The sequence below is a fragment of the Lutjanus erythropterus genome, chromosome 24 (assembly GCF_056507025.1).
Source record: "Lutjanus erythropterus isolate fLutEry1 chromosome 24, fLutEry1.hap2, whole genome shotgun sequence".
NCBI lineage: Eukaryota > Metazoa > Chordata > Actinopteri > Lutjaniformes > Lutjanidae > Lutjanus > Lutjanus erythropterus.
Window position 1 is genome coordinate 860,192 of NC_139340.1, and position 14,826 is coordinate 875,017.

Below are 14,826 nucleotides of genomic sequence, written 5' to 3' on the forward strand. Positions count from 1 at the left end.
AAGATGCAGCTGTCAGATGCTAAAGTTGGAAAAATTTGCATTTATTACTGATTAATTGTAACTAATAGAAGTTGACTTTCAACATGGATTAGTGATTTATATTGTTTATTTGTAGCCGGTAGTAGCACTTATCTTGGAATCAGTTGCACCTCATGATAAAACTATACAAGTTAGTGATAAATATGTATTTTTTAAACAAAATTAGCAATTACATTGCAACAAGCAGAGACATTTAGTGTCTAATATTGGATTGTTGGAATTAGAACTTACCTCTGCATGTGACAATGCATCAGATGACTCCACTGATGAAAATCCACTTCCTAGAAAAGTGCATTTAAATTCTCGAGGCATCATCTAATTGGACACCCAATCACAAAGCTACAGCTGGGGTGGCAGTAGCTCAGCCTGTAAGGACTTGGCTTGAGGATGGAAAGGTTGCTGGTTCAAGTCCCACGCGGAACAAAGTACATAGTGTGGACTGCCAGCTGTAGATGTGGCAGTTCATCGCCTAGTAACTGCTGAAGTTCCCTCAAGCAAAGCACCGAGTCCCTAACTGCTTCAGATTTAAAGTTTGGACTATATATTACTTGGGATTATAATTTTGGAAAAAATGGAGATAGAGAATAAGTATTAACCCCCTGAGGTTGACGATGTCAGAGCACTCTGTTTACTAATTGTATCATAATGCTGATGACTGTGCCGTTTCAAAGAGGGGTCCGACATCATCATAACCCCCCAAGATGCTTTGTAATTCAGCCTTGAACTTCAGTGACTTTTTGGAGTCCTTGCCATTTAAATAGATACTGAATGTTTTTATGTGATTATTTATCCGTTTTCCATGCTGAAAACAGTCACTGTTGTCATTAGCTTTGCTGTTAGCTCCAGCCCCATAATGCTTTGTGTGTCTGTCAACCAATCAGAGTGGCCATGTGGGTCATGTGACATGTAAAGGTCTGCAAAGGTCCAGGTCTCCAAATTCTCTGTACACTGGGATAACTCGCTATATCACCATGATCTGTGGATCTTCTCTATACACTTGACTGTTGAAGCAATCAAAGTAAGAACAGAAGAGTGTATATCAAGTAAATAATGTGCAGATTTTTATTTTTGCTGTTAGATGACATGGATAGACGTGTGCCCACGATGTATGGATTAAGTCATGAATATGTAGTTGTTTGCATTTTTGCACATTGTGTTTGCTTCATGGATCAGGACTGAAGTCAGACTATAGGCAGCCACGTTTGACCGACTTCTGAAGGAGAGACAGCATGTGTGTAACTGCGACACAGGACAGAGGGGGAGGACACACAGTCCCTGCTTCCTGCCCAGAGTCGGCGTAACACATCTTTGAATATTGGTTATATTTTTAACAGTATCTTTTAATTCAGGTAAATTATTTTAATCATCAGATGTGGAGTTTTAGCCTACGAAGACAGTTGAGATCAGCTCGGTCTAATTTGACGGAGACTACAGATATTGAAATAATTCACATCCTACAATTTGAAACCTGATCTCCGCAGCGGGTCCACTTGTTGGACCTGTGTGGGTAAGTCTTTGTTGCTCGCTTTTTTGTGAACCATCCCAACTCATTGCCACTAAATCCAGAACAGCACCGTGGGCTCTGAGAGGGAGCCCCTGCGTGTAAGTGTCGTCACCTCCCTGTCAGCGATTGTCTCCATCTAGTCCAAGTCCCGCTCCTTCGCATGGCTCAGGGCTAAGCTGAAAGCCTTGGTCAGCTCCACACTATCACACCAGGAACCCTGGTCCTTGGTCGGTGCCTGCGACAGGAGAGGAAGGACCTCCACTCATGCACCTCCTCAGCACCACATCCAACTGGAAAACAAATACGACATCCTCCTCTATTGTCCTGTGTGTCGCCACCAGTCTCTCCACCAGCCATCTCCTCGATCATCCTGTGGGTCTCCACCGGTCTCTCCAGCAGCCATGCACCAGCATTACTCCCACAGCAGGGCTCGATGCCTGATACCGCACGTTACAATGATATGATATGTGCTCTTGACAATGGACAGCACTGCGGTGCCTTGTTTATTGACTTGTCCAAAGCCTTCAATACAGTTGACCATTCAGTTTTAGTAGATCAACTAGCCTCAGCTGGTCTAGATCAGAAAGCTTGCCAATGGTTTACAAGCTATCTTACAGACAGAAGTCATTTTGCAGACTGGTTTTGAGTCACTCCAGTACTCACTTCTCAAACTTAAACTGGTTTTAAATTCAGCAAAAACAAAATTTATGCAATTCTCTAGATCCCGCTTCATGGAAGAGGTTAATTTCAAAATTTACACTAGGGGTAAAGGGTATCCTCCTATAAATATTGATGATATTATTTTTATTGATGAAAAACTCCATGTCAATGGCAGTATAACCTAAGAAATCCACATTCTACATTCCAAATTTTTGTCATGTTTTTTTCTAAATGCATGTTTTCATCTAACACAAATTTAAATTCCAACTTTTCCCCAGATGTTTCAAATAAGTGTTTTTCAATGCCAGATTGGCCCAGAAATGCCAAAATTGACACGCATTACCAGTGGGACGTGCTTTAAGCCTGATATGGTCCCAAACCTCTATTCCATTTTTTGGCCACATAGGGCCCAAAAACATTTCAGCTAAGCAAGGGCTTCTAAATGTTAATGTGATAAATTAATATAGTTAATATATCAGTCTTTTGCAGTCCTTCCAGTGGGACCAAAATTGACATCCTACATGAGTAGGATGGCAGGTTTAAGCCACGGGTGGTTTCAAGTCTCTATCTCATTGTATGGCTAAAAATGCATCACATATAAAAACAACAATTAAATTAAACTTCTCCACCAACTGGAAATGGTTCTGTGTGACATTTTTTCAGTCAACTTCTGAAGGAAGCCAGCTAGAGGCATGGGACCTTATCTCAGACCCCAAAAGTGTCCCACAGTAAGGGGTTAGGAGCACGTTTCAGGGTATTTGGATTGTCGATTGGGCATGCTTCTGCGAGTATATTTTGTAACACTGATACCACCTCTGACTCCTGAAGGAAGCCAGATAGAGGTATGAGACCTTGACCTACCCCCACCCCCCTCCATTTGTGGCCCTTCCAAATCCAACGATACCACCCTTGAGTCTCTATGACTTATGGTTCCAGAGAGATGAACCAATTGGACATACCTGGGTAAGTGTCGGGGGATGGGCAAATTTTGGAATTCTGGATAGGAAGGTGTAAGAGGCCTGGAACCAGGCTCTACCCTCACTATATCGATGATGGGCTTTCCGACGGTGTCACCCTCGATCTTATGCGACATCGGGAAGTCTGTGTTACTTGCGTCCAAAATTTTATTTTTGACATATCTCCAGAACACTAAGTCATAGATGCACGGGACCTTGACCTGCCCCCTAATTTGTGGCCCTTCCAAATCCAACGATACCACCCTTGAGTCTCTACGACTTATTGTTCCTGAGATATGACGGTTGAAAAATGCTTCTCTTCCTGCTTCTGAGCAGTCAGGAGCTCAATTTCAGGTGGCTGGATTAGGGTCAGGGGATGGGCAAATTTTGGAACTCTGGTTAGGAAGGTGCTAGAGGCCTGGAACCAGGCTCTACCCCCACTATATCAATGATGGGCTTTCCAACGGTGTCACCCTCGATCTTGTGCGATATCGGGAAATCTGTGTTACTTGCGTCCAAAATTTTATTTTTAACGTATCTCCAGAACGGTAAGTCGTAGAGACATGGGACCAAGACCCATGCGTCTTGGTCAAGTTATGAGCCCAAACATTTTCCCCTTATAAGTCAATGGGAGATAGAAAATTTGACTAAGTGTCACAGCCCAAAAGTGTGCCCGAGACAGTGGTTGTTTCTCAATACCAAGTACGCCAAGTTCGGACTTATGGACTTGGCAGTTCGGACTTAGCAAGTTCGACCTGGGAGTACAGTCTCTCGAGGATGGGAGGACGCAGGACAGTCATTCTGCAATTGGGACAGCAGCATACTTGATGACGTCATCATCTCAGCTCGGCTTGGCTTAGCCACTTCCGGTTATTTTCACCATTAATGTATTTCAATCAGGAGAGACTAAGAGTAAAAGAGAAATGGTTTATTGGCACGTGCATGATAAATGAAACATGAACAGACTTTTGCGGTTAGACCCCATTGAGGTGACACAATATGTATATATAAATGGGGGTGATGAAGCTGTAGTGAAGAGAACCCCCCCCGGGGTCTAGACACTGGTGGTGGTGGTGAAGAGGTGCAAAGCAGAGACTGATGAGGTGAAGTGGCTCCAGACTCCTGCTGCCTGGACATGAAGACTGGAGGAGAGAGGAGGAGGAGGATCGAGGTGAACATCTGTGGCTACCTGGGTCCAATGACTGGAGGAGAGAGGGGTGGAGGAGGGTCGCGCGATTGACTTAATGACAACTGATGGAGCAAAGACAGAGACCATTTAAAGTTTGGCAGCAGCAAATTGACTGGCTATTGCGACCGTGGCAAAATCTGATTGGATAGAAAAGACGAAGGTGAACGCCCACAAACAGCTGAATAGACTTTGGCGGTTAGACCCCATTGAGGTGAAACAATATGTATATATAAATGGGGGTGATGAAGCTTTAGTGAAGAGAACCCCCCCCCCCCCAAAAAAAAATAAAATAATAAGAGAGGATACTCAGATTAAGACATGCATCCTTACCTCAGCAGACAGCATGATTCTAATGAGATAAACCATAAGAATTAGGCACAAAATAAAATGCAAGGACAACAAGCTGAAAAGGAGATGGTAGTCAGCAATAAAGAAATGTGATAGGAATACAATGGACTGGGTGAAATAGATAACTAGGATTATGCAAGCAGAGGTAAGAGAGCACAGTCAGCGTGGGGTCTACCGCAATAGGCTGCATGTGAAGAAGGAAGTAGGGTTGACTTGAAGGAAAACCTACCCCACCCCCCCCCCCCAAAAAGAAAAAAAAAGGAGAGAAGGCAGCCAGAATGACTGAAAGACCAGAGGGTTGGTAAAGGAAAAGTATGCCTGAGGTGAGGAGTAGTAAACACTGAGATGAGGACAAGAAGGAGAGAAGAAGGTCAGATCAACTAAAGAAATAAAGGTGAACGATCAAAAGAAATAGACGGAGATGCGCAGATAGGCGACGCTTGTAGCCTGAAAGACAGAATAGGGAGGCAATGCTGGCGTTTGGCCTGGTCATTGGAAATAGACAGAGTTGCGGCTTAGAGGTTTGCATGATTTTTTTATTTATTTATTTTTTTTTTTACATGAGGTCCACTGACCAGTTTTCACTTAGCTGAAGAAAGACAGGATAGGGAGGCAACGCCGGCGATCGCCTGGTCGTTAGGATGGACAGAGATGCATTTTTTTTTTTTTTTTAATTTTTACAATAGAAAATTCATAGATGATAAAGCAGAGATGCAGAAAGAAAAAGGGGAAAAAATGCATATATAAATATAAATGTTGTAACGCCATGAACCAAAAAACCACCACCAGTTATATGTTGCTTACCTGAAATTAAGGGATTAGAGATCTTTGATTAGCCAGCACGGCATTAATGTCTGGTCGAATGTAGGACGTGAAAGCCAGAGATGACCAGCGGCCCAGTTGTTGCAGGGAAGAGGGAGAAATACCTTGATTTGCTGCAGAGGTAGCGTCTCCTATTCTAAGGGAATGACCTGAATAATGTTGAGGAGGCAGATTGCATTTAACAAGAACTTTCTTTAAATGACAGGAAAACCAAGACTTTGACAAAGGTAAATTGCCTAGAGTGAGAAATAACGGAGAGTGAAGGCTAGTGGACGGTCTAAATTTTAAGTATTTCATCATTGATTTGAATGGGCAAAAAGGGGTATCTGTGCGGGCCACAAACACGGTGCATGCACCGCCGCATTAAGAGTGTTTCAGATTAAGACGGTAGTGATTTGGATGAAAAGACAGATCGGAAAAAGTGATATCCCGGTTAGGATCAAAACCATGAGAGAGAGTAGAAAATTCTCCGGCTCTGAGAAATGCATAAAAAGCTAAGGAAAATACTGCATCCAGAAGGGTGTCAAGGTAAGGACAAAAAATGCCTTCTCTGAGAGCTAACAACATCTTATGCAAAATAGAGAGTGTGATAGGACGTCTGTGATCGGGAATGCTAGGAGAAACTTTGGAAATGCCTTTTAACAACATTTTAATCGATGAGTTGGAAAACAGACGGGGAAAGGAAGGATCATAGCAACGAATATTGAACTGAATGCCGGCAATTAACCCATGAATGTACTGAGGTTTGAAATGGCGAACGTCAAAGCAATAACAAATAAAGGCACAGACAGTATTAATGGAAACAGGTTTAAGAGGAGTGGAGACAGACACACAAAACATGGCAAAGGTGCTCCAGGCCAAATCATATGTTTTGAGGGTGGAAGCAGCTAAACCCTTCCTCATATAAACCCTAGCAGACTCCAAATATTTACACATGGGGGGGTTGTTTAGAAAAGAGCTAGATATTTGAGTGGGGGCACTTGAAATGGCACTTGGCTGGCATCTGGGCAAAGTCGTTGGAAAATCTGGAAATTGAAACGGGAGAGAGCGTCAGCAATGACGTTAGAATGACCGGGCATGTGACGGGCAGTGATAATAAAGTTGTAAGTGATGGAAGACCACGTAATACTTCTCATGAAAGGCATGATCTCTTTAGAAGAGGAGCGCCCTTTGTTTATAATGCTGACAACTGCTTGATTGTCGCACAGCACTGAGATGCGTTTGCGCTTCCAGTGCGAGCCCCAAACTTGGCATGCCACAGCTATGGGATAAATCTCATACAGCGCAGAGGAAGCATCGTGGCTGGCGAAGGAGGGAGGCCAGCGGCTTGCAAACCACTTTCCTTGAAAACCCCCCCAAAACCTACTGATGGAGCCGCATCTGTGAAAAACATCAGAGAGTCAGATGAATGCACGAGCTCGTCATAGAAAAAAGTAACGCCATTCCAGTGATCGAGCAGGAAAGACCAAAAATGCAAGTCTGAGCGGCAACCTTCATCTAACTCAATTAAATCGTGCAGGTTTGGCACGGAGGACGCCGTGTCCAGGAGCCGAGAAATGAAAGAGCACCCCTGAGGAATGACGCGCATGGCAAAGTTGAGGTGGCCGAGGAGGGAGAGTAACTGCTGTTTAGTGATGTTTCCGGCAGCGCAGAAGGATTTTGCAATATCGCGAATGCGCTGCAATTTCTCTGGAGGCAGGGACGCCTTCATGTCGACTGAGTCCAGTATGATGCCGAGGAACTCTAGGCGTGTGGCTGGACCAAGGGTTTTCTCAGCAGACAAGGGAATGCCGAGGCTTTGAAAACAGTTTTTTAATTTGGACAAGGAAGAACCTGAGTCATCATGGGGGGGATCTATCAGAAGAAAATCGTCCAGTAAATGAAGGATGGAGGGGACTCTGACCCTGTTTAACAAAATCCAGCAAAGCGCCTCTGACACTTGGTTAAATATGCTTGGGCTGCTTCTGCAGCCGAAGGGGAGACACATGGCAAAATAATATTTGGAATCCCACTTGATGCCAAAGAGATTCCACTGGGATGGATGAATGGGGACTATTTTAAACATGTCAGTAATATCTGCTTTAGAAAGCCAAGCACCTTGCCCCGACAGCTTAATTAATTTGATGGCATTATCGACTGTGGCGTAGTGAAGAGAGAATGGCTCAGATGGGATCAGGCTGTTGACGCTAGCGACGGGGCCGGAGCGAGGTGCGGACAGATCAAAAATTAATCTTTTCTTCCCTGAGTATTTCCTCGTGGCTACGCCAATAGGGCTTGTGCGAAATATCGTAAAAGGGGAGGACTGAAAAGGGCCAATAACGTAGCCTTTGTTAACCTCTTTATCTAACAACTGAGAAACTACCCCTGGTTCTTTAACTGCTGACTGGAGATTCTTTGCCACATAAGTAACTGAGGGAGGAGAGAGGACTCCGGTCCGAAACCCTTGGGAAAGGCCTCTGAGAAGGTGATTCACAAACACAGAATCAGGGTGAGAAAACAGTTCTGCTGCTAACGCGTGAACATTTATTGGAGTAGATGGATGGGTGCTTAGAATGTCTTTGAACCACGTTGATTGTCTGGTCGGGGAGGGTTCCGTTGAGCAGGGAAGCGCATAGGACAGACGGACCGCGGGTTGGATGCGCAGGAGGCACATGGGAGGTTCGAAACGGCGCAGCGGGGCACAGGGAGGCGGCGTGACCAGAAAGTCCGCAGGAATTGCAGGAGATAACTGGAGAGCCTCCAGCAATCATAACCAGAATTTCAGAGTCTAAAACGGACCAGTCTAGGCGTAGATTGAACTGAGTGATATAAAGCGCAGCTTTACTAGCAAAGGCTTTGTGATAGGAGTAGAAAATGTTCTTCCCATACTTGAGATGGAGGTCGCCAATTAAGGCCAAATACGCATCGAGTTCCTGCCTCCTCTTTGGGTAGACTGCACAAATAACATCACGATAAATGCCAAAGGCCGCAAAAAATTGCCCGATGGATAAATCTTTGTTTAGCCAGGGATCAGCAGACTTAAACATGGCAGTGATGTTTTCTCCCGTAGCGATGGCTTTATCGCACTCAGGGGATGGCAATATAAGGCTGACTAAATTAACGTCTTTGCCCTGAAGAATTTTTGATCTCATACGCTGAGATATATTAGCTGCTTGAGGTACGTACGGCCTACCTAAAGGAGGGGCTGGAAGGGCTGAAGTCAGGGAATGCTGAGAGGTTCCCGTAGCGAGGGGTAACTGAAGCATGGAGGCCTGTGCAAAGCCGGGGCAGAGGCGATCTCCAGCGCTTGGAGGCGTGCGTCAATGGCGTGAATAGAGTCGGAGATAGACTGCAGGGTGGAGACCAGGGAGCTATCCACGGCGCCTGGGATGGAGGAAGAGGAGGGAGCGGGAGAACCAGATGCAGTAGCGGCCTTCCTTCTCTTCGGCTGAGGACGAACGGATTTCCTGGTCCGTTTACGGCCTCGAACAGGCGCGGAAGGAGAGCCAACTGGGACAGCTGAGTCTTGCCTGGGGAACGAGTTTTCAGAAGAATCACAGCATACTTGTTCAGCCAACTCACGAAGTTGGGCAACGGGAAGGCCCGGTGCAGGAGAAATGCCATGATCGCGAAGCTGGGACAAGAGGAGCGCAGTCTCGTCTGGAGGAAAACTACCTCGAGACAGGCGAACGCTCCTGCGCCGGCCATCAGAAGAAAATGAGGGAAATACGCCGGAGCTAGGCCCCTCGAGGGGATCATGGTCGTGGTCTGACATCGGTTTTAAGAGCGACAAACAGCAGCAAACGGTGAGTAAGACATAAACCATACGCGCGATTGACTGAATGACAACTGATGGAGCAAAGACAGAGGCGATTTAAAGATTTGGCAGCAGCAAATTGACTGGCTATCGCGACCGTGGCAAAATCTGATTGGATAGAAAAGACGAAGGTGAACGCCCACAAACAGCTGATTAGAGGGAATAGGAGGAGAGAGACGGAGTAAAGGAAAGTTGTGAATGAAGGCAGCGTAATAGAAGGTCTTCCTGATTGAACTTACGCTGAGCTACATATTTGAAATAAAACGAAATATGATATGAAACAACCCTGTATCTTTTGGTTTTCGTTATATAATAAAATATTAATATTTATTTTCACTGACTTGTGGCCTATATATAAAGAGCCAGTGGCGGGAAAACCGTTTGTGGAGGGTCGTGATTGCAGTAGTGGCGCTAAATTGAGATTTAAGACGGTGAAAAATGATATAATATGGATCAGATTCTGACAGCTATCACCATCGGGTCGTTGTACCGAGCAGCTGAAGAGGAGGCTTCTGAACTGAGGAGGCGGATCCGTATGAGACGAGCTAAGATGCAGAGGAGGATGGAGAGGAGGCGTGCTTTACTGGCATGTCTCTCTGGCACAGTACATTTGTCTATTCATTGAGCTTTTTTGTCAGGCTGTCTACCAATTTACATAGAACTTGACAGTTTACTTGGTACTCTTACATTAAACATTTTATTTAGAGATGTTGATTAATATTTTATCAACTGTGGTTTGTGGTGATGTTGAAATGTACTGGGTTATACTGGCTGGACAAATACCTTTCAAAAACAGATTACATTAAAAAAAAACAATTATTACTATTACATTGCAAAAATATTACTCAATTACAAGTAAAAGTACTGGTGTTAGAAAAGTACTTAAGTAAAAGTACAAAGTATTTGTCAAAAAAAAAAACAAAACTACTCAGACTATTAGTAACTTAGTACTTGATGATGTCACCATCACCTCTCCAGAGGCTCTAAATTTTCTGTATTTTGCTTTACCAATAGTTAAAACACTAACAATCAATTAATCATTAATAATTGATTTGATACAAAACAAGTGTTTTTTCCCTCATTTTGACTGGATCTTTTTTTTCCTCTCATTTCAAGTTTTTATTTCCTTATTCAGCAAATGTTTCCAGCAGACAAAACAAAGCTAGATGAAGTGCAGTTAGTGCCACAACAATTGATTTATAAATAATGGACATTGCAAATGTGCCAACGTTGAAACTATACTATATGTATGTATGTATACATATGTATATATACTAAACTTTCACTATTTGTAATTAATTACTTCCACCCCTGGCTATAACATTACTGAGACTGACACTGTAGAGCTGTAACACAAAGTTACTAATATTGAAATGGTTTAGCCCACTGTTTCCCAAACTTTTTTTTTTTTAAAGATGTATTTTGATGTCTGTGATACAGTAATCATGTAGGCTACAGTAACTTCTTGTCTCAGAACTTTACACAGTCTATCAAGTTATGAAAGAACTAGAAACGTTCTCAAGCACCTGAACAAACAGGTCATATGTTAGAGGGAAACGTAATTGTAATTCTTAACAGTTCATATCAGACACTTCAAATTTAGAAAGACAATTCATATTTAGAACAAAGTTTAATACATATAAAATAAATATTGAATAAATATTAAATACTAAAAACACAAATACAACAACAATTAATTTTGTTTATTAATAAACAATTCTTTTTTAACAGGACCAAAGTCCCTTGCAGAGGTATGCACAAATGAATTATAATGTGCCTATCCTGGCCACATTCTTCTCTGGAGCAGAGCTGAAACCGGCCTTCAGGCTATCCAGGGACGGCATCACCATGCTGCTCCAGATACTGCCCCGGGGAAAAGCACATGGATGGAGCCATGAAGTTGAGGTGCTCGTCACGCTCTACTGGCTTGCCTGTGGAACCTCCTACAGGGTAACGGCAGACATCTTTGCCATGCCACTCGCCACTGTGTGCAGGATTGTGCACAAAGTCATCGAGGACATGATGACCATCCTCCATAGGGTGGTCCATTTCCCCACAGCAGAGCAGATGGAGGAGGTGGGAGCTGACTTTGCTCACCTTGCTGGCCATGATACTTTTCAGTATGTTGCTGGTGCCATTGATGGGTGTCATGTGAGGATTCTTCCTCCTGCAGAGCCACAGAAGAGAAGCTACATAAACAGAAAGCTTTTCCCCTCTGTCATCCTGCACGGCATTTGTGATGCCAAAGGCAAATTTCTGGATGTTTTTGTTGGCCAACTAGGATCGGTGCATGATGCACTTGTCCTCCGCAGATCCCCGATGTACCACCAGGACTTGTAACCACCAGCTGGGTTTAAAACATAATTTAGATGCTATTATATATACTGTATAGATTAGATATATAAGAGATGAGATTGATGTGTGTGTATATATGTTGAATGTGTTGAATGTTCTTTTTCTGGCTACTTTAAATTCAGCTGCATGACTGTAAATAATTGTAAATATGTTGTATATTCATTTGTTGCAATGTTCTTTTTCTGGTTTTGGCTACGTTAAATTCAACTGCACTGCACTATTAATAACTGTATATCACTGTAAAAAAAATATGTATGTTTTGTTGTAATATACACAATACACCACTGCTTTCAAAAATGAATTCCCTGGATTCAATATTAAACATAACAAAATTTAATAACAACATTAACAAACATTTTAAAACAACAGTAACTATTTAAAATTTGTCTACAAGTTTTTCAAACAGAGACAAATAGCGCTCTGCTCTGGCTGTTGCTGCCCTCTCTCTCTCCTCCTCTCTGGCCAGTGCCTCTCTCTCCCTCTGTTCTTTCTTCTCTGCCCGTTCTTTTAAAAAGTCCAGCAGCTCACTCTCCCTTGGCCTCTTCCTGCTCTGCCTGGCCCTGCCCTCTCCTGCAGAAGAGGTAGAGGCTGAGATGCTCACCACACCACCTGTAGTGGCAGTGAGATTTGCTGCAACTACCAGGGGCGGACTGATTGAGTGCTGCCCCTGGAGTGCAGCATCCATCTCACTGTACCACTGCCAGGTGGCAGCGGTCACACTCCCGGCCTCTACCCCTTTGACTGTTGTGGGGTCTCTTAGCTCCTGAAAATAGGTTATTAAATATTACACTGTAAAACTGATTGGCCTTGCAAACAAAAGCTATGTAATTAATTTAAAAGTATTCTAAGAAAGGCTCTCAGGATAATACCAAGCAGAGAAACAGGCATATTACCTCATATTTGTCCTTTAAATTGTTCCACTTCTTCTTCGCCTGCTTGGCCATTATGGCCATGCCCAAAGTGACAACAAAGTCCCTGGGAAAAACAAATACAGGAATAAGTGAGGTGACACGCTACTTCAATAAAATACTAACCATTATGGATGAAGACTGCAATAATCTGGCTCTAATACTTGCCCAGCAATGATACGAGCACCCAAAAGCAATACTCACTCCCATCCTGACTTGGCCGAGTTTCGTCAGCCGGTGAACAGGGCCTCGTTTGCCGCCCGCCACTGTATGAGGGCCCGGGTTTCCTCAGTTGTTCCTCGATTGAAATATTGCTTATGTTACTTAAAATGCAAAATGACAGCTATTATAACAAATATAGTACGTTTGTGCAGCATGGTAAATGGACAAGCAAACAAACATTTGGTCGAAACCACAAAGATAGTGCTCTGGTACAACGTTATAGTTAAATAAAAAATATAAAAAATATTAATCTTTGATTTGATTTGGCCCTAAGCCAAACCACTTTTCCCCCTAACAAATAATACAACAGTTTCCGAGACCAAAGACTGCCTGTTACATGTGCGGACAAAGAATTATATCTCATGTTTTACTATTACTTCAGGCCATTCATTCATACTTCTGGTAGTACCTCTCCAAAATCTGGTATTCTGGCCATTGTCAAAGCTTTGTCAACAAAACAGCTTGAAGTGTTACATATAACATATGGTGGCCACCGTATGAGCCGGTCCAGGCGGGCTCTGGCCAGGGTAGGCCGTCGCAAAAGTCCATAGTGATGATGTGGTCGGCCGTTCTGCTGGGCCGCCGCCGCCGCCGCCGCCGCCTCCCCGACAACAAAGCCGTCATTTGGTGGGCTTCTCCGGGCTGGGTCACACGGCGGGTGTCTGCCGCGTAACTTGGTAGGCCACCCCCGGCCCCGGAGGGGTTATCGGGGAAAAGAGAGTCAGAAAAGATGAAATTAGTCCAGATAATTTGAATGTTGGAGCCATATGGCTCACAGAATTAAGAAAAAAATAAATACATAAATAAAGAAAAAAATGTCTTTATGCCTGCTGCTATTGTGTTGTTTCACCTGGTTTGTGGCAGTCCTATTGCCTTGCTGGGGCATGCGGCTTGCACTGGCTCTGGTTTTCACTTACGCCGGACAATCCTGAAATATAGAGAAAAGGCCTGGTGTCTATGTAATGAACCCAAATAATATGGGGGGGGGGGGGGGGGTAAAAAAAAAAAGGGGGTAATAGGAAAAGGGGAAGATGAAAAAAAGAACGGCAGGGTGAGAGAAAATTGGGCAGTACCAGGACTATCCCTGCAGGGAACAGGGATAGAGGGGAATAGGAGGAGGTACGGAGCATAAAGAGGAGGGGGAGAGCCCTGCTGGGTGTTAGTGTCGCGATGTAGTCTCACCTTTTCCCAGCCCGGGGATGGAGTTCAGGATGCAAGTCCCACACCGTAGGTATTGTGGCAGGTGTCACCCAGGGGACCCCCCGTCAAGGTTGGGCATGGGTGTCGGTCTCCTGATGGAGACATCAAGGCATCAATAAAGATACTAGAATAAAGAATAATAATAAATATAAGTGCTTTTGGGTTCATGGAAGGAATAAACAAAAAACAAACTAAAAAAAACCAAACAGACAAACAAGCAAGCAAAATAAATAAATAAAATAAACAATAGGAGGGGGGGAGTAGTAGTAGGTAGGGAGGATAAAGGGGGGGGGGGCCCTGCTGGGTGTTAGTGTCGTGATGTAGTCTCACCTTTTCCCAGCCCGGGTGACTGTTGGGCTGTGGGTGCAGGTCCAGGGGAGTCCCTGGAGGATCACCCGGGGGCCCCGGGGATGTTTGTCCAGCCATTCCCCGGGGCCGACCGGCGGTGGTTGTGGTGGTGCTGTGCTCTTGCTCTGCATGTGCCTTGGAGCTTGTGGGCGCACTTATAGCCATGGCGATTAGAGCCACCTCTGGCCACCGCTGCCCCCCGACAACCAGTGACGATATGGTCGGCCGTGCTGCCGGGCCGCCACCGTCACCGCCTCCCCGACAACGAAGCCGCCATTTGATGGGCTGTGGAGATGTACCCCCCCAGGACTCCCCTAGTAATCCTCCACCATCTCTCATCAGGCCAGTCTAGAAAAAGGAGGGCTTGCCCGGACAGAGCTGTGTTCACCTCAAGCACCAAATGCAAAGTGAAGGGTTATAGGTATGAGACCGCCCCTGCAAGGGAATGGTGCTGTACTCTCCATCCAGACCATGCCCCA

General features: G+C 44.5%; 2 pseudogenes; one reads left to right on the top strand and one right to left on the bottom strand.

Moving 5' to 3' along the window:
• Positions 1-6,238: 6,238 nt before the first annotated feature.
• LOC146304459 (uncharacterized) lies at positions 6,239-9,256 on the bottom strand (annotated as a pseudogene).
• Positions 9,257-9,762: 506 nt separating this feature from the next.
• LOC146304460 (uncharacterized) lies at positions 9,763-11,678 on the top strand (annotated as a pseudogene).
• The last annotated feature ends 3,148 nt before the right edge of the window (positions 11,679-14,826 follow it).